This window comes from Peromyscus eremicus, chromosome 20, assembly GCF_949786415.1.
Source record: "Peromyscus eremicus chromosome 20, PerEre_H2_v1, whole genome shotgun sequence".
Lineage (NCBI taxonomy): Eukaryota > Metazoa > Chordata > Mammalia > Rodentia > Cricetidae > Peromyscus > Peromyscus eremicus.
Window position 1 is genome coordinate 19,906,311 of NC_081436.1, and position 20,486 is coordinate 19,926,796.

Here is a 20,486-nt window from a genome sequence, read left to right on the forward strand (position 1 = left end):
GCATGGGCAGGAATGGCAGGCTCTTTCTTTGCAGAGGGTACCCCTCCTGCTGTGGTTATGGACTTGGCAGGCTGAAAACAAGGTGTTAGTCGACTCATCTCAACCAGAACCTCTTGGCTCATTTCCATTCTGGCTGGTCCCGTTGCTGGGCTACTCAGCCTGCTGGGTACCTTGCTTCAGGTGCGCCCCATGGGATCGTTCTCTCTCTCCCCTTACCTCTGAATTCCATCCAGGAACTAAGTTTTCTTGATTTTTCCCACCCTATTGCTGTCTCTTCTGGCACGCTGTCCTGTTCTGTAGCTTGTCCTGGTCAACCTTTGTTCTAGACGTCAGGCCCTAGCAGTCTGGAACTGCCATAAACAATGTCAGGTAGTGAGTTGAGGGAGAGACCAAGAGGTGGGGTGGGGAGGTCACCATGGGCTGCTCCAGGTAGAGAGAGCATGGGTGGGAGGCTCCTGGCCTCTGACATTGTGAGCTCTCTTGCTCTCTCTCAACACAGGGTTTCTCTGTGTCCTGGGTGTCCCTCTGTAGACCAGGCTGGTCTTGAACTCACAGAGATCCATCTGCCTCTGCCTTCCAAGTGCTGGGACATTGTTCTCAAGAAGAAAACGCTGAGAGCCAGGAGTCGGCCTGGTCCTCGGAGCTTGGTAGTTATCCTGTTGGACATGGCTTCCCTGGGACTTTGGTTACCACACAAAGAACACCCCTCCAACGTCCTGTGATTCTTTTCTTTCATTTTTTTTAATTTTTATTTTTAAAACAGTGTATTTTTATGTGTATGGGTGTTTTGCATGCATATATGTGTACCAGGTTCATGCATTGACTGTGCAGGCCAGAAGAGGGCACTGGATCCCCTGGGACCAGAGTTATAGACAATTGTGAGCCACCATATGGGTGCTGGAAACTGGACCTGCATTCTCCAGAAGGGTACCCACTGCTCTTAACTACTAAGTCAAGTCTCCAGCCCCTAATCCTATAATGCTAAAGCAGGTAACAGTATGACTACCATCCAAGCCTTGGATTGCCCCCTGCATCCCAGCTAGGCTAACAGGGACCACAGCTGGCTTACCAATCAGGCCCCAGCCTCTTTTCTGGGCTCCTGCCCTGTGGACAAGGTTGTAGCAGTCCATCTGAACTGCCTGCCGCCCACAGCACCACCCAAGAACAGAACCCTGACCTTACACTTTCTCTAAGCTTTACAATGACTACTCCAAGCCTACAGTGGGTCCCTCCTTGTACTGAGACACCCTGATTTCAGTCTGTGCCTTCTAACAGCTGTCAGTCATGAGCCTACTGCCCAGTGGTCTCTTAGGAAGAACAGGAAAAAAACAAAAACCTTTTTTTTTTTTTTTTTTTTGGTTTTTTGAGACAGGGTTTCTCTGTGTAGCTTTGCGCCTTTTCCTGGATCTTGCTCTGTAGACCAGGCTGGCCTCGAACTCACAAAGATCCACCTGCCTCTGCCTCCCGAGTGCTGGGATTAAAGGCGTGCGCCACCACCGCCCGGCAAAAACAAAAACCTTTAATGGTACAACCTGGGAATGTGGGGTTTGGACACCGCTGAGTTTTAGGAGAGGTTGAATCCCTCTCCAGGTTGGTAGAACCCCAGTCTGATCTTAGCTTGCTGGTAGACAGATTTCTCCAGTCTGCAACTTCAGGGACTGGGAGTGGTGCATGATCAGTGGGAGATGGGATCTCAAGGCAGCCAGCTCTGGGCACTGTGCCACCCTCCACAGTGAGGTAGGGACCCACAGACCCATGTCACTGGACAGTGCTGTGGTATGGTTAATGACTTTTGCAAATGACATTCCTCAAAGCCTTCAGGGCACTAAATTAAACAAAAATACTGCTAGCTTGAGAGGTACGTCACGTGGTCCAGGAAGCAACTCCAACCCCCACAGAATCAATCATCCTTCACGGGACAGAGGGGCTAGGCTCCGAGAATGATGGGGACTTCTCGCAGGTCACATGGCTGCTGAAGGACGGAAGCCACTATGGAACTTCACCATCTGACTTCCTGAATGACTCTGGGCAGGAGGCTGCCTACATGAGGGAAAAGTAGAGATGGGGGCCAGCGGGTGACAGCGAGGAAATCCCTGGTCACAACAGTGGCTGAACCTGGAGAATGGAGACGCTGGGGACTGTTACCACTTTCTGACCGTGTATGAGTTGGAACTGAAAGACGCCTGGGGAAGATTTTAGTGCTAATGGCTTGGTGGCAGGCCCAGGCATCTACGGATCTGGGCCTTCCTTCCTCCTGCTTTGCTGTGTGACTGCAGACTAGTTACTAAGTCTCTTGGAGCTGTGCTTCCTCATCTACCAGATGGAAGTTAGCCTGTGCCCTCCTACCTCACATGGCCGAGGAAGGGAAGATGGAAGTGTTAAAGAGTGCTAGAACAGGCCTGGCGGTGGGGGCGCACGCCTTTAATCCCAGCGCTCGGGAGGCAGAGCCAGGCAGATCTCTGTGAGTTCGAGGCCAGCCTGGTCTACAGAGCAAGATCCAGGACAGGCACCAAAACGACACAGAGAAACCCTGTCTCGAAAAGAAAAAGAAAAAAGAAAGAAGCCTCTGTGTGATTTATTTGGGAGCTGGGTGTCAGGCCCCCAAGAAAAGAATAAAAACAAACAACAACACATCACCATGCTGTACTTTCAATTTTTTTTTTCATACGAGTTCAGTGTTTCAAACTCAGGTCATATGCTTGCATGGCAAGTACTATATGAATGAGCTCAGCTCCAGTGACTTTGTTTTCTTTTTCAGTACCTTTCAAGACCTTGATGCACATCCTCCTCTGTAGCCCGGGCTGGCCTCGAACTCACAGGATGCACATCCTCCTAAAGAGTGCAGACTCCAGGCCAGAGCAGCAGGAATGAAGGTGCTCCATCCTTTCTAATGTGGGCTGTCTGGCGTGGCTTCTGGGCGCAGCTGGTTTTTCAAGCTGAGCTCTGAATAACAGTGAATGGACAGAAAGAGCCTGGGAGACTAGAGAGTAGTATGGGATCATTTCATAAAGACGATGGGGGCAGATTATGCTTGCTGCTGGCTAAAGAATTTGGACCCTGGGACTGGAGAGATGGCTCAGTGATTAAGAGCACTGACTACTCTTCCAGAGGACCCAGGTTCCATTCCCAGCACCCACATGGCAGCTCACAACTGTCTGTAACTCCAAGATCTGACACCCTCACACAGACATACATGCAGGCAAAAACACCAGTGTACATAAAATAATAATAAATAATTTTAAAAAAGAATGTGGACCCTTTCTGTAGGCACTAGGCAGCCATTGAATGTTTTTGATGAGCAAGAGGGACAAAATTGTTGTTCTTAGAGAGGTGGGTGAGGGTGTGGGTAGTGGTCCTGAGGATGCTCCTCAGTGAAGGCCACTGAGGGTTTGAGAAGGGAGTTCCACCCGGGGAGATTGCGGATGTAGAAGAGAGCTGGTAGTCCTAGGCTGCCAGCAGAGGGCAGACGTGGAAAAGGGGTTGGCGCCTTCGAAGAGATGACTTTCACAAGGGACTTACCGTGGAGAGGTCATTTGCTCACGGCTATAAAATAATACTGTTTCAAGGTAACAACCTAATGACCAGGAACTCAGCCAGTCTCAGTTCCCAGATCTTCTAATTAAGATGAAATTGGTACTTCCAGAGCTGAGCGTAGTGGCTGGCACATGCCTGTGGTCCCAGCCCTCCCGAGGTGAAGACAGGAAGTTCAAAGTCATTCATCCTTAGCTATATAACAAATTTGAACAAAATCATCTATAGGAATCTGGGCTTATAGGAGTTCTTCCCCAGCAAGCAGAAGAGTGGGATTTTTGTTTGTTTGTTTTGTTTTGTTCATTTTTCATTTTGTCAACCATGATGCAAGGGTCATTCGATACTTGGCCCAGCTGTGGACAAGGAGCCAGGTCTTTGCTTCTCAGTCTAGGGTCAAGGGAACAGGAGAGAATGGACAGCTCAGAGGAAGGAGGGTAGGGAAGAGACCACGCCTGCGGCTGAGGGCTCAGGGTGTGACCAACTATGTGAGATGCTCTAGGCTGGCTGCTGGACTCAGGTGACTCCTCCCTGTCCAGAAAGGACATGTGCTCCACAGTGCTGGATGCAGGTGACTCCTCCCTGTCCAGAAAGGACATGTGCTCCACAGTGCTGGACGCAGATGACTCCTCCCTGTCCGGAAAGGACATGTGCTCCACAGTGCTGGACGCAGGTGACTCCTCCCTGTCCGGAAAGGACATGTGCTCCACAGTGCTGGACGCAGATGACTCCTCCCTGTCCGGAAAGGACATGTGCTCCACAGTGCTGGACGCAGGTGACTCCTCCCTGTCCGGAAAGGACATGTGCTCCACAGTGCTGGACGCAGGTGACTCCTCCCTGTCTGGAAAGGACATGTGCTCCACAGTGCCAGAACTGCTCCAGGATCTCACAGGCTGAGTTGTTGAAGCTTGGTCCATTCTAAAAGGAAGGCCCGAGCTGCCCAGGACCTCCCTGGTCCTCATCCCGACCATCAGTGCCCTCTTCTGTTACTCCATTCCCACACTCTACTCCCAAGGATTTCGGGTAGGTATATTTCATCTTACAGCTGGTTTATAGTCCATCATGCAAGGAAGTCAAGCCAGGAACTCAAACAGGGCGGGAACCTGGAGGCAGGAGCTGATGCAGAGGCCACGGAGGGGTGCTGCTTACTGGCTTGCTCCTCATAACTTGCTCAGCCTGCTTTCTTATCGAACCCAAGACCACCAGCCCAGGGGTGACCCCACCCATAATGGGCTGGGCTTTTCTCTATTGCCAGCACATAGTAGTAGACATTCAATAAATGTGACTTCAAAGCCTGGACCCTGAAATGAAGAACCCCTGGAGGACTCTCTACCGCCCCATGTCAATCTGGCTTCTCTGAGCCTGTTTCCCTGGGGAGGGCAAGTGGCATGGGAGTAACAGTGATGCCCGCTGTTTGGACAGGAGCACGGGCTGCACTTGTACACTTGGGCCTGGGTCCAGGGCTTCTTGCCTCACTGCTATTCTTAGCAGAGAAAATGACGCACCTGCCCGTAGGAGCTGCCCTCTCCCTTCCCATTGTCCCCTGGGCAGGCAGTTCCTAGACCCTGCCCACCGCCCTTGGCTTATGAAGAACAGCCGGTATGGCGGAGCCAAGAGAGGGTGTGCCCTGTGCTGGGAGAGCCCTGGGCTGAGTCATAGCCATAAAGCTGGGGGTGTGTCCTGGTGACACCAGATACCCACATCCGGCCTATCTCCTGTCTCCGCAGCAAGGGAGCTCAAACAGAAAGGCTTTGAGGGCTACAGGAAGCCGGGAGACAAGTGGAAAGTTTTGCCCAGCAGCTGCCCTGGCTTAGCAGCAGCCCACACCTGGCCTGGCTGGTCACTTGGACTGGAGTGGCTTTTCCAGTTGCAGATACAGCCAGCTCTTATAACATCTCCTTCCCTACCCATCTATGTCCCCAGTACCGCTTGATGGCCTACCTCAGGGCCACAGCCCACACTGATCCTCTTCCCGGTGTGGTCTTCCCCTCCCCCTACAGAATCCTGCTCTGCCCTAAGACCCAATTAAAACATACTTGCTGTGGAGGCTTTCCGCCATCTTCTTGGAAAGCACCATTGCTGTCCTCCCTACCCATCCTTGCCGTTCCAGACCTTGGAAGCCCCAGGCATGCCAGTATCCAGGCCAGACTTGTCTTTCTGTCACCCTATCCTATGCCAAATAAGTCATCTATCTTTCCCTACCCAAGCTTGAAGAGTTTTAAATTTTGTTTTTCTTTATTAACATTATTTTTAATTACATTATTTATTGGGGGGGGCCTCACGAGTGTGTGGTCAGAGGACAGTTTTCAGTGTTAGTTCTCCTTCCTCTGTGTCTTCCTGAAATCGAGTTCAGGATGTCAAGGCTTGCACAGTGTCTTAGGGTTTCTATTGCTGTGATGAAACACCATGACCAAAAGGAGGTTGGGGTGGAAAGGGTTTATTTGGCTGATACTTCCACATCACTGTTTATCAGTGAAGGAAGTCAGGACGGGAACTCGAACAGAGCAGGAACCTAGAGGCAGGAGCTGATGATGCAGAGGCCATGGATGGGTGCTGCTTATTAGCTTGCTCATCATGGTTTGCTCAGCCTGCTTTCTTATAGATCCCAGGACCACCAGCCCAGGGATGGCATCACCTGCCATGGGCTGAGTTCTCCCATGTCAATCATTAATTAAGAAAATGTTCTATAAGCTTGCATAGAGCTGGGTCTTATGAAAGCACTTTCTCAATTGAGGTTCCATCCTGTCATGATTTTCCTATGTGTCAAATTGATATAAAATTAACCAGCACATACTATGTGGGTCGGGATGACTTTGAACTCCTACTTTTCCTGCCTTTATCTCCCAAGTGTCCGGATTAGAGGCATGCACCACCACATGCCTGAGTTTTGATTCCCAATTTTACTTTAAAAACTGTTTTTGAAAAAAGTTCTTACTATGTAGCCCAGGCTATCCTGGGATTCATGATCCTTTTTCTCTACCTCCCCAGTGCTAGGATTATAGTTGTGGGCATAGAGTACAGATATTTGGAGTAGAGGAAGGACTCTGTAGGATAAGGTAAGGGTAGACTCACGAATTGGTCAAACTCCATGGAAAACAACACAAACAATAGACCCTCCTGGGTGCTGTGCACTGTAGTCAAAAGTGATACACTAGTACTGAGCAGTCATTTGTAACAACCATGCCCACTGACCTAAGATCTAAGTGATAGAGGTCATAGGGGTAGAAGGAGATAAGAGGAGAGGAATGCAGGCCTGTGGGAAATCACCTCTATATGCCCTCCTTCACAACCTCTGCCCATCAGAGATGGGGTCTTGTGTAGCCTGGGGTGGGAGTGAGTTTGCTACATAACCAAGGGTGACCTTGAAATTGTTTGTCCTGCCTTCGCCTCCTGAGTGCTAGGACTGTAGATGTCTGCCAACGTGCTCAATTTATGAGATGCTGTAAATTGAAGGCTTTGTATACGTAAGGCAAGCACTCGACTGACTGAGCTATGCTCCCAGCAGACCTCTGTGAGCTGGAGGCCAGTCTGATCTCCATAGTGAATTCCAGTATAGCCAGAGCTTTGTAGAAAGACCATGTTCTAAAAAGAAGGAGAAGGAAAAGGAGGAGGAGGAGGAGGAGAAGAAAAAGGAGGAGGAGGAGGAGGAGGAGGAGGAGGAGGAGGAGGAGGAGGAGAAGAAGAAGAAGAAGAAGAAGAAGAAGAAGAAGAAGAAGAAGAAAAGAAGAAAACCAACAACAAAAATTAAAAATGATTTCCTTTACTTTTAATTGCATGTATAGGTAGTATATGCATGTGAGTGTCAGTGGCCACAAAGGCCGGAAGAAAGTGTCTCCTGGAACTGGAGTTACAGGTGGTTGTGAGCTGCCAGACATGGGTACTGGGAACCAAACTCCGGTCCTCTACAAGAGCAATAAATGCTCTTAACCATCTCTCCAGCACCTCAACGGACCTTTTAAGAGAGCGATTTTAGGTTTACAGAAAAATCAGTGAGAGGGGTTGGGCTCGAACTCACAGAGATCTGCCTGTCTGCCTCCAACATGCTGAGATGAAAGGCGTGCGCCACCACGTCCATCTATAGGTCGTTTTTTTTCAAACGTCCAGTGATGAAAGAAAAATCGCCTGTTTCTCTAGGGCATGGAGAACGCTTGTTGCAGCCTGTGTCTTCCTCTGAGGACACATTCCCTCAACAGTCCCTTTCTTCCTTCCCCAGAGGTTTCAGCCATCACAGGTCTATGCTTTTGCTCAGTTTCCTATCACGGAATTCCTAGATGCTGTGCAAGCTGATCATGAGGGACATGCTATATACCCTCAAGGAGCAAACAGTTCTCAAAACATCTTTTGGATGCTGTGCCGGGTTAGGAGATTTCGGTCAAGCTTAGCGATGGTGTAGGGGGGCTCTTTAAGGCTAGGACAGAGCTGTCTAGATTCAGCCTAATGGGGGGGGGGTGGCGATTTGTTATGTAAATGTCGGTTGCTTTGCATGAAGCTCTGTCTGTCCGTGTGGGCTGCCCTATGGGTTTTGGGTCCCTGGCAGTCCTAGGCAGGGTCCGGCACCAGGTGTTAGCTCTCTGGGCACACTGCAGGAATGCCCTGACCTGTGATTAGCCAGGCCAGGTTTGGCAGAGCTCACTCCCTAGTGCCCACATGATACTCCCATCAGCCTTAATGAGTGCACGTGCTGCAATCTGAAACCGGAGCCGCGGCTGGAACCAGTTGCACAGAAAATAGAGCTGTCACAACAGGAAGGGGTACATCCAGAGCCTGCCAAGGGACAGCTGGGATGGAGGGGGGGGGGGGCGCTGGCCTGCTCTTCGGCCCCCCAGGCCACCTGGGAGCTTCTGGGAGCCAGTGGCCTAGAGGAAGGCTGCTGAGGTTAGCGTCCCCTGGATTTGGGCCCTTCTGGTCTCCCCAGCCTTGGCCTTACCCTTGAAGGAGGATCGTGTCCTGGAACACCAACCCTTCACATTCCCATTGCTGGCCTCTCAAATATCTTCCAGATTGTGCTTATCTCTGGCTTCTCTCAGAACCTGATGTGCCTGCCCTGCTCTGACGTCTCCTTCCCTGCCCGCTCTCATCTTCCCGTCCGTTGCTCCAGCCAGCAGGGGCTGCTGGGAGGTGGGTGGTGTAGAAGGGGACCTGGCCTTTTCTGTGTCTACTGAATTCAATTACAGGGAGAGAGGAGAAAGGACATTGGAGAACTTGGGAGGGGGGGGCAAACGTGAAAGGGGTCTCTGACTACTGGGTGGGGGCCCTGGGGGCAGCTCTCCTGACTTCCCCAGACTTGACTTCCTCACCTTGGAAGGACGATAGGACCGGCTGTCATCTTTGCAGTCTTTTGGCTTTGTGGTTCTGAATCCCAGATGTTGAATACATCTTCGTCCTGCCACTATCTGTCACTGACTGACCAATAGTGGCCTCTGATGTGAAATCTCACTCTGATTTTTTTTTTTAAGATGTATTTATTTTTATGTGTTTTCCCTGCATGTATGCATGTGCGTCATGTACAATGCCTGGTGCCCTCAGAGGTCAGAAGAGGGCATCGGATTCCCTGGAACTGAGTGATGAATGGTTGTGAGCCACCATGTGGGAACCCAATCCAAGACTTCTGCAAAAACAAGTGCTCTTAACCACTGAGCCACATTCACTGTGCCTGCACCTGAGGAGGAGGAGAGGAATCCACCATCGCATGATTCTGACCACATAGAGTGAGGCTCAGCTCTAGGTCACATGACTGAAACCCATTGGCATCCCATCCTGCTTGGGCCCATGGTCCTTGTCAACAGTGTCTTCTCCTTGTCCTCTCTTCTTCTTCTTCTTCTTCTTCTTTTTTTTTTTTTTTTTCCCCTTAGGTAGGTTTCATGTATCCCAGGCCAGGCCGGCCTTACCTTAAACTTGATATTTACCCAAGGATGGCCTTGAACCTGTGATCCTCCTGCTTCCACCTTCCAAATGCTGGGATTACAGGAATGGGAGACCATGCCTGGTTTATGTAGTGTTGAGGATCGAACTCGGGCTTTGTGTGTACTAGGCAAACACCCCACCAATGGAGCCACATCCTCAGCCTCAGAAATCTTTCTTTCTGTGTATCTGTATGTATGTGGTGTGTGTGTGTGTGTGTGTGGTGTATCTGTATCTGTGGCGTGTGTGTATGTGTGTGTGTGTTGTATCTGTGTGTGTGTGTGTGTGTGTGTGTGTATGGTGTATCTGTGGCATGTGTATGTGTGTGTATGTGTGTGTGTTGTATCTGTATCTGTGTGTGTGTGTGCATGTGTGTGTGTTGTATCTGTATCTGTGTGTGTGTGTGTGTGTATGTGTGTGGTATCTGTATCTGTGGCGTGTGTGTGTGTGTGTGTGTGTGTGTGTGTGTGTGTGTGTTATGTGGGTGTCAGTCCTTACTTTCCAGCTTACTCGAGACAGGGTATGCTTGTTGTTTGCCGCTGTGTATGTGTGATGGACTAGCTGGCCTGAGAGCTTTTAGGCATCCTCCTGTGTCTGCCTCCTACAGGAGCACTGGGATCGCAGATGCTCTTTGCCTTGTCCAGCTGGTATGTGGGTCCTCAGAGCTTATGGGGCAATACATTTTACCCACTGAGCCATCTCCCTGACCCAGGTCCATTATCTTCCCCAGAACTAGAGGGAAATGGTGGGTGCCATAAGCAGGCATTCCTGCATGCAGAGTTGTTTAACCTTGGAGCGGAAGCTAGCTGTGGTGGCACAGGCCTTTAATCCCAGCACTTGGGAGGCAGAGGCAGATCTCTGAGCTCCAGGACAGGCCAGGGCTACACAGAGAGACCTTGTCTCAAAAACCAAAACTAAAACAGAACTAAACGAAACACCCTGGACTTGAAGTGGAGTTGGCCTCACTGGCTTGCTGCCCACACAGGGCTGTTTGAGGTGGAATGTGGGTGCTCAGTAGTCTCAGTCTGGGTGGAGGCTTCTGAGGAGAGAGGAGATGAAGGTCGGAAAGGAGCTGGGAGGGACAGAGGCTGTGGGAGTGGGAATGTAGGTGACAGGGCAGGACAGACCAGCTGGAGGAAGAGGAGGTGATGGCATCTCTCTGGTGGGAGACAAGCAAACAGGTGGTGCTGGCTTAGCCAGGCCGGCTCTGTCCGCTCTTAGGAGGCATGGAGTGGGGGTGAGAAAAGGGAGGCGGGACCTCGGCTGCTGGCTCTGCCCCCGTACAGGCCAGGAAGTGGCTCCGAGGCACAGATGCATCCCGGCACGGGCTGGCACCCAGCACCAGTGGGTCGAGCCTTTACTGCCTGGTGGGCATGGTACTAGGCACTTTCCATGTATGCAGAAGTGTGTTCAACAGCCACCTGAGAAGGAAGCCTGGGCTGGGCTTGTTCTCCGGATCAAACAAGTCTGCAGATGCTGAGAGGTGACAGGCTTGCCCGAAGTCTCCTGGCTTAGCGGAGGAATGGAGGGGGAGGCTTTGGAATTCACCTTTGTCCCAGAATGGCAGTTGAACTACTGGGCATGGGCTTGTTGCACAATTTTCTCTTACTCTCTCTCCTTCCCCCTCCCTGCCTTCCTTCTGTAAGGTGTCCTTGCTCATTAGAGAATATGTGCGAGATGAAAACGTAGATTTGAGAACAAACACCTGGCCTGCCTCCTGTGGCACTGTTACCTGGAGCTGCCCGACAAAGGACCACAGCCTCCACCTGGGTGGCTGAAAACAACGATGTTTACTCTTCTGCAATTCTGGAGGCTTAAAATCAAAGCACTGGCAGGGACAGATGATAAGGAGCTGCACGGGAGAGGGAGGGTGACCTGCCAGCACAGATTCCATTCTGAATCCCAGGTGTCGTTTTACGACTTGCAGGCTCCATATCGGATGGCCTGAAGAGCATCCACTGCCATGAAAGAATGTGAGGAGATTGTTCTAGACATTTTTTTTTAAATTTGTGTGTGTGTGTGTGTGTGTGTGTGTGTGTGTGTGTGTGTGCACCATGTGTGTTTGGGTGTCCTCAAAGATGGTGTGGGATCCCATGGAGCTATAGAGTTGGACTTACAGATGGTTGTAAGCTACCCAGTGAGAGTGTTAGGAATAGAACTCGGATCCTCTAGAAGAGCAGGAATCACTTAACTGCTGAGCCATCTCTCCATCCTCTGACACTTTAAGATAGACCCACACTGCAGCTCAAACTGCTCTCAACCCAACCCGGCTATGTAGTGGAGGGTGACCCGGAATTCTTGATCCTCCTGCCTCCACCTCCCAAGCATTAGGATTATAGGTTTATACTACCACTCTTGACTGCTGCTGTTGGAGGTAGAGTCAGGCTGAGGAGTTCAGGGTGGCTTTGAACTCTGGTTCCTCCTGCCTCCACTTGTGTGGTGCTCAGATTAAGGTGTGCACCACCGTGGCTAGCTCCTCGGGGAATTTCTATTTTTATCTTTTATCAAGTAAAGTCTGGGCCTTGTTGGGTCTTCATTCAAGTCTTACTTGGTCCAATTTGGCATAGATGGTAACATTGTACTAGAGGCCCTAGGGCCACATGGGTTTTCCACTTAGTAGAAATTAGAGTTTCCATCAGGATCTGTGCCCTGAAAAGTAGTCTGTAGTTGAGATGCGTGGTGGAGCACACATTTAAATTTCTCTGTAATGCCAGCTCCTGGGAGGGAGATGGAGGCAGGAAGATCAGGAGTTCAAGGTCATTCTTGGTTATATAGTGAGTTCTGGTCAGGTTAGGCACCTGGCGACGGTTTAGTTTTGTTGTTGTTTAGAAGGTGGTGAGAAGACTCGGCAGGTCAAAGTGCTTTCTCTCTAGTCTGATGACCTGAGCTTCATCCCCAGGACCTACAAGGTGGAAGGAGTGGACTTTCTCCCATGGCTTGTCCTCTGACCTTCACACTTATGCTGTGGGATGCATGCACACATACAGATTAATGGAAAAAAAAAAAAAAAAAAAAAGAACCAATCGGGGATTGTGTGCAAGAGGAATGAGAGTGGTTTATCAAGTGCTGGTCACACCTCCTTAAGGCTAGCCCGCTCATAGGCTGTGCGGTGTCCCTCCGCCTTTGGGCCGATTCGGGCAAGTGGCCCACAGCACGTGAGAGTGGAATGTTGTACCTGCCTGTACAATTAAGTACAAGTCTACGTGTACAGGCCAAAGGACAAACCACCTCTGCAAGTGAGGGCGGGGTGACTGCCTCCTAATCAGTGACACATTCATTGCACACATTTGGCAGGAGTGTGCTTCATTCCTGGGTAGATCCAGGGATGGCCCCAACAGTTAACACTTTGGTGTCTCCAAAAATCTTAACTATTTGTGAGTGGGTGCTGGAGATGGATCCAAGGGTCTTGTGCACTGAGTCACATCCTCACCTTCCAATCCTCTGTGTGTGTGTGTGTGTGTGTGTGTGTGTGTGTGTGTGTGTATTTGAGTGCCTTGATCTTTGTATGCATGTATGGAGGCCAAGAGATTAACTTTCTCTCTCACTCTCCAAAGTTTATTTATTTGTCCATTGATATTTTTTTTTTTTTTTTTTTTATTTGAGACAGAGTCCCTCACTGATCTGGGGCTTGCTTTCAATTAGACTGTCTGGCTAGAAAGGCCCCCCCCCCCCCCCCCCCCCCGGAATCTTTCTAACTCCTTTCTCCCAGCACTGAGATCACACACACATACTGCTCCATCTGGCTTTTTAGATGGTTTCTGGGAATCGGAACTCAGATCGTCACGTTTGTGCCGTAAGCACTTCACCCACCGAACCATCCCTCCTGCTGCCAATCCCCATTTCAAATATAAAAGCTGAGCGGAGTCTGGTAGTGCATACCTTTCAAATTCCAGCACTTAGGAGGCAGATCTCTGTGAGTGTGAAGCCAGCCTGGCCTACGTAGTGAGACCCTGCGCCAAACAAATAAAAGCGGAAGTAGTTTTACAGACTATAGAGATCCTGGGACATATTCAGCACTCACAGGCCACACCAGGTCATCCTGAGAGCAAGGTGGCCTTAAACTCACTAGTCCTGGTTTTCCTGGACTTATCTGTTTTGCAGCTGAGAAAATTGCACCCCAAAGAAGGGAAGGAACTTGCAGGGTGGGGTGGCTGTTCACTGCCAAGCTACCTTCCCTGCCATGCACCCTTGCTCCTCGCATGCCTGAAATGCTCCAGCCAAGAGGAACCCCTTTCTCCCTGTAGGGCTTGTTGCTTTCTGGGAGGTCTTTGCTCTCTGTCATATTCTACCCATTTGGGGCCAGTAAAATGTTACTGTGTTGTTGTCCCTTCCTAGTCTCTGCTAGGTTTACCAAACACATGAGAGCTGCCCCACATCCTATTCTTTTGTTTTGTTGAGACAGGGTCTCACTACATATCTCTGGCTGTCCTGGAACTCACTATGTAGACCAGGCTGGCCTTGAATTTACAGAGATCTGCCTACTTCTGTCTCTTATTTTTGTTTTCCAAGACAGGGTTGCTCTGTGTAGCTTTTGGAGCCTGTCCTGGAACTCACTTTGTAGACCAGACTGGCCTCGAACTCACAGAGATTCACCTGCCTCTGCCTCCCGAGTGCTGGGATTAAAGGTGTGCACCACCACTGCCCAGCCTACTTCTGCCTCTTGAGAGCTGAGATTAAAGGCATGCGAACCTTGCCTGGCTGTCTCTACTTATTCTAAACTTTGTAATTACTGGGACTATTTTACCAGCAATACAGTTCCTCTAGGTGTTTTATTTACTTATTTATTTATTTATTGAAAACATTTGGTCACTGTGAAAATATGAGGGTTTTCTTTGGGGGAGGGTTGAGACAAGGCCTCACATAGCCTAGGCTGGCCTTGAATTCTCTATGTAGTTGAGGATGACTTTGAACTCCTGATCTTCCTGTTTCTACCTCCTAAGTCTAAGATTACAGGCAGACACCACTATGTCCAGCCTAAAACTTTTTATTTTGTTTTACTTTATTGTATTTTATTTATTTAGTGTATATGTGCAGCTATGCACATACTATGGTATATTATTGCATTTTATTTACTCTGTGTGTGTGTGTGTGTGTGTGTGTGTGTGTGTGTGTGTGTATGTACCCATGCATATACTACAGTATACTTGTAAAAGTCAGAGGACAATTTGCAGGGGTTCTGTTCTCTCCTTCCATGTGGGACATGGGCATCAAACTTAAGATTGTTAGGCTCGGCAGCGAGTGCCTATGCCAGCCCCTTGAAAGTATGTTTTAACCCAGACTTTTTAATCCAGGCTGTGTTGTATAGAATGGCTAATAAAGGACTAACTCTGTCATCCTCTGACCCCGATAGCTCTGTGACAGTGGGTTCCTTGTGTGGGAAGGATGGGGCAAAGGGGCGTGGGTGTGTGGTCACTCTGCTCAGACACAGGGCAATCACAGCTGTAGACCAAGCACCATTCTCCAAGCATCTGCTCACGGCTCTGAGAGGCTGGCTCTGTCTTCCATCCCGGCTGCAGACCAGGACACAGAGGTGCTTCTGTGACATCTGGAAAATCTTTTGTTTGGAGAGGGGCAAAGGTAGAAGACCTGTCGGATATGAGTAAAGGGGGCTGGGACAAAACTGTGAGATGTCTATGCAGACATTTACAGCTGACAGAGGAGGTATCTGGTTGGTGGGCGGTGCCAGGCTTGATGCTTCTCTGTGGTTTCCAGTGTCCAGGTGACCCTAGACTCACCAGCGTTTGGTGTGAAGCAAGATTATTCAGGCGTGTAATAGGGACAGGTGTGATGATTAGACAATGATGAAGAGATTGCTCCTGTTGGAGTCCCTGGGAGGAACTTTGGATTTCCAGGGACAGCTGCACCATCAGCGGACCTTACCCAGACTAGCCTCAAACTCAAGATCCTCCTGCCTCAGCTTGAGTATTAGGATGTGTGTGTGTGTGTGTGTGTGTGTGTGTGTGTGTGTGTACTTACTTCCACACAGCTGAGCTTCAACACTGTTTTCTCTTGTGTGTATATGTGTGGTGTGCATTTGTGTGTACATTCACATGTGCATGCGCATGCCTGTGGAAACCACAGGTTGTCATCGGGTTATCTTCCTTGTTGGATTTGCTCCCCATTCACTGAGACAAGATCACTTGTTAAACCTGGAGCTTCCTGATTCAGCTTAGTCTAGTCCTGACTCTTCAGGCAGGCCATGCCTTCTAGGCTTCTGTGTGGGAGCTGGGGGTTCAAACTCTAGTCTGTGGCAAGTGCTTTAACCACTGGGCACCTCCTCAGCCCTTATTTATTTTTACTTATTCATTTATTTATCTATTTTAGTTTTTCGAGATAGGGTTTCTCTGTGCAGCTCTGGTTGTCCTGGAACTCGATCCATTGACCAGGTTGGCCTTGAACTCAGAGATCTGCCTGTCTCTGGGACTAAAGGTATGTGCAACCATGGCCCGGTTTATTTTCATTTTTTAAGACAGGGTCTTATATAGCCCAAGTTGGGCTTGGACTTCCTAAATAGCTGGGATGACCTTGAACTCCTGACCCTCCCATTCTGTCTCCCAAGTGCTATCTACCACACCTGCCTTTTCCGTTTAGTTTTGTTTGCAGGGAGGTCGAGACAGGGTCTAATTATGTACCTTGAACTCTCAATGATTCTCCTGTCTCTGCCTCCCCAAGTGCTGGGATGATAGGCATCTATCATCATATCTAGCTTCATTTTCTCATTTGTGTGAGTGTCTTGTGCTGTAAGGGCTCTTTATTCTTTTTCTTTCTTCCAATTAAGAGTCTTACTCAACAGAGTAAGTTCCAGGCTGGCCTGGAAGTCCCTGCCATTCTTCTGTGTCAGCCTCTTGAGTACTGGGATTACAAACCACTATCCACCCCTACTCACTCCTTACTCCACACAGTACCGGGAAAATTACCTGCTGTCAGTTTCTCAGACCCTCCCTCGGGCATCTCCCACTGTGTGAATAAGTTATTAGCTATTCTGACTCATTATCATTTCCCTCTGCTTCCGGGGCTAACGCCTTGTCAGGCAGGGCTACTGTGAGAACCAAAATGTCTGTGCATTGCCTGGTGCCCTGAGGGCCATATCTCTGTCCTGTGGAGGGAAGTTTCTCCACCCCACATCCTCTTCTTTTTTTGTTTTTAAGACAGGGCTATGCAGCCTTGGCTAGCGTGGAAAACACTATGTAGACCACGGTAGCCACGAATGCAAAGACATCCGCTTGCCTCTGCCTCCTGATGCTGGGATTAAATGCGTGCGCTACTTCCAATGATTCTCCGGTCTCTGTTCACTCCTGTCTCTGTCCCCAACCACTCCTGGCTTGGAGGAAACTTTTTATATAAAAAAGAATTATGTGTATGTTTGCTTGTAAGTATGTCAGCACCACGTGAGTGCCTAGTGCCCACAAAGGCCAGAAGAGGGCGTCAGATTCCCGGGACTGGAGTTACAGACCCTGATGAGCCGATGAGCCGCCATATGGGTGTTTGGAATGGATAGAATGCGGGCCTTCTGGAAAAGCAGCAAGCTCTCTAGATCCGAGGAAACTTTCTGAAAGTCCACCTGAATTTCCAGTCAGGCACGGCAACGTTCCTAGGCGCTAGGGAAACCACAGTACTCTGACCTGCCTAAGGAAGTCCTACCGCCGGGCGGCTCCCGGGGAGTGACCCATGCTGGCCTTTCTGCGGCTTAAGTAGGCGCTCCTCGTTTGACTGACAGGGGAGGCCGCTAATACTCACCCAGGAAAGTCCCCTTGAGCGTGCTTGGGGGCGTGCCGCCTCTGCGTTGCTCCGTCCAATCCGGAGCGCGGACGGAGATTAAGGGCGGGGTCTGAATCCCGACAGCCAATAGGGCGAGCACAGCGGGCGCGGCGGGGGCGGCGCGGTCTCGGCGGGCGGCAGAAGCGGCCGCGGCGGGTCTGGGCAGGGCCGGGCAGCGCGGCCGGAACGGAACGGGAAAGGGGTCGGAGTCGCAGCCCGGCCGGGGCGGCGTGCGTAGCGGGACCCGAGGAGAGCGGCAGCCGAGGTGAGGGGTGCGCCGCGACGGTTGGGACGCGGGTCGGTGGCCGCGCCTACCCCTGTCAGGCCGCGCCGGGGCCGAGCGCGCGCGGGGCCGCGCCGCTCGAAACTTCTAGTCCGCGCGCGAGGGGCCACGCGCCGGCGGGCGGAGCCGGGGAGGCCCGAGGGGCGGCCGGAGCGGGCGGGACCCACGCGGACGCACTCCGGGGCCGCTGTGCGGACCGCCTTCCATTTCCGTCCTTCCCACACTCGGTGTCCGCGGTGGTGAGAGCCAAGCCTGCCTGGTGGACATGACCTAGGGGCGTATGGCGAGACAGGAAAGGCTGGATGCTGACCTTTTTGACTTTCATAGTTTTCTAGACTCATTGGACCCGAGTGTCAACTACCTCTCTCCTCCCGTGGGGTCCAAAGCCACCTTCTTCTCTCCCCCAAGACTCCAGACTTGCAGCCCCCCGCCCTGAGAAGGTCGGCTTTTCTTTTTTTCAGGAGTGGGTCAGAGGGGCTGGCCGGGGATCCCACGGCCTGAGAGATTAGACCTGGAAGTAGACACGCCCCGGGGATGCTGCGTTCTCGTTGGGTCCTCAAGGGAAGATGGCTTTGGTCCGGGGTGTGTTCACCATTCCTGGCCCTTGCCGTCTTTCCTTGACCGCAGCTGCCCTGAGGTTTTGTGATTAAGGGGAGTAGGTTGCTGACGGTCTCCAGGACTACTCATTACGCTGTTTAACAAACACGCCTGCTCCGTCCCGATGTAAATCTGTTTAATCCCGAGTGGTGGTGGATGTGAGCTCACACCTTCTTCCCCCACCGCAGGTTTTTCAGTTTGTTTAAGTTCTGTGCTTGCGCCCCTGGGATTGGCTTGGAGCCCCTCCCGAAGGGCTCATCCAGGGGGGCAGTGTTCTGTGTTAGTCTCCCCCTTCCATCGTGGGACATTTGGATTCGCCTTTTCACAGAAGCACTGAATTGTGCCAGTGTAGTTGGGATTCTTTTGACTTATTTGGAACACTCTAGTCTGTGCATTTACACTTAACTGTAGTTTGACAGTCTCCTTGGTGAAGCTGCGCCCCTTGAGCCGTGAGGCCACTACATGAACAACTTGTGTGATGTGTGTTTCTTTTCCCTGTGGTCTGGAGGCTTTAAAGAAACTGACCATTAGGCTGATGAGTACTTATTACTTGGGAAAATAACCCAGCACAGAGGAGTAGAAGACTGATTAGATCTCTTCTCTCTGTGCAGGATACCCCCCCAGCCCCACCCCCAAGACAGGGGACAGGGTTTAGTACTGGCTGTCCTGGAACTCTATCTGGAAACCAGGCTGGCCTCGAACTCACAGAGATCCGCCTCCTGAGTGCTGGGGTTTAAAGGCGTACACCACCACTGCCCAGCAACTATGCAGGATTTTAAAGAATAACTACTCACTTGACTAGAAATGGTATTTTAGTTCATGTGTTTTGGGAGCTAGAACTTGTTACTTCTGAACATAATAATTAATCCAAGAGAGTGTGTGTGTGTAAGATCTAGGTTTCCATCCTGCCTGATAGAGGCTTTCCCTTGGTCCTGAGTGCCAGCACAGATTTCTGATGGCCGGGCATTTTCTAGGGGGTGTATAGGATGATTCGCCCTTAGGTCTTGCGGGTTTTTTTTTGTTGTTGTTGTTTTGTTTTGTTTTGTTTTTAGACACAGGGTCTCACTATGTAGACCAGTCAGGCTTGAAATTCACAGAGATTAAAGGCATGTAATACTATACATGGCCACCCTTAATCTTTTTATTCTTTTCTCTTACCTAAAAGCCCATGTTGATGGGTTAAGGCCTGATTCCTAGGCTTCCTGCTTCTGAAAGTGGTCATCACTTGATCCTTGCAGGAGGTTATGGAATATCAAATAATAGTAGTAAAATTACCAACTGTCATGGCATCTTGTGAAGCATACCCAAGTGCTCTCTGGCCAACCTCATCTGAAGCCCAGGTGACTGTGGCCTGCCTTATCTACCATCCCATTGTACTTGGCTTTCTGGAGGCCACTCTTTAGATTATGTAGGTAATAACCATGTTCACATGAGCTGTAGTGCCTGCTCAGTTTTTTCCAGTTTGGAACCACAGCTGCATACCTGAAGGCAGTAGAGGGAGGCAGGGCTTAGTTACCTAGTTGATTTGCATTTTAGGGACAGAGTCCTTCATGGCCTCTGCACATCCTCCTCACACCTGGAAGTAGACCTGAGAGCATGGTCTAAGTGGGCCTTAACTTGTTCCTGATGCCTCTTAGTGGTGGTCTTTGGGATGGCTGTTTGAGAATGTTTTCTGATTTTTAATATTTAGATGGTTGTGCTGACTAGAGACCATCTTAGCTCTCCTAGGGCTGGTTGATGGCTCAGTCACTAAAGCATGTAATGTTCAAACATGTCACCTGAGTTTGAGCCCTTAGCCAAAAAAAAAAAAAAAAAAGGTGGGGGTAGGGAGATGACTCAGTGGCTAAGAGCATTTCTTACTCTTACAGAGGACCTGGGTTTCATTCTCAGCACCCACATGGTACCAGTTATCTGTAACTCCAGTCCCAGGAGATCCTACACCCTCTTCGGACCTCTGAGGGCACCAGGCATGTACATGGTGCACATACATACATGCAAGCAAACATTCATACACATAAAATTAAGAAATCTTAAAAAAAAAAATAAAGTGGACAATGATCAAGGAAGGCACCTGACCTCAACCTTATGGCCTGCACACACACACACACACACACACACACACACACACACACACACAGTTTCTCTGTGTAGTTTTGGTGCCTGTCCTGGAACTTACTCTGTAGACCAGGCTGGCCTCAAGCTCACAGAGATCTGCTTGCCTCTGCCTCCTGAGTGCTGGGATTAAAGGTGTGCACCACCATCACCTGTCAAGGTTTGCATTTTTTAAAGAACATTTAGTGTGTGTGTGCGTGCGTGCGTGCGTGCGTGCGTGCGTGCGTGTGTGTGTGTGTGTATGTAGAGCTGTAGGAGTTAGTTCTTGTCAATTCTCTCCTTCCACCCTGGGGATTCTGGGGATTGG

The 20,486-nt window shown here is 50.2% G+C and overlaps 1 protein-coding gene across 1 annotated transcript in view; it reads left to right on the plus strand.

The window, feature by feature from the left end:
* Positions 1–17,304: 17,304 nt before the first annotated feature.
* The window catches only part of Pacsin2 (protein kinase C and casein kinase substrate in neurons 2), a 105,237-nt gene continuing 102,055 nt past the window's right edge, over positions 17,305–20,486 (plus strand). Inside the window, exon 1 of the mRNA XM_059247961.1 lies at positions 17,305–17,452. The gene's annotated coding sequence lies outside the window, so the exon portion shown is untranslated. The remainder of the gene's footprint in view (positions 17,453–20,486) is intronic.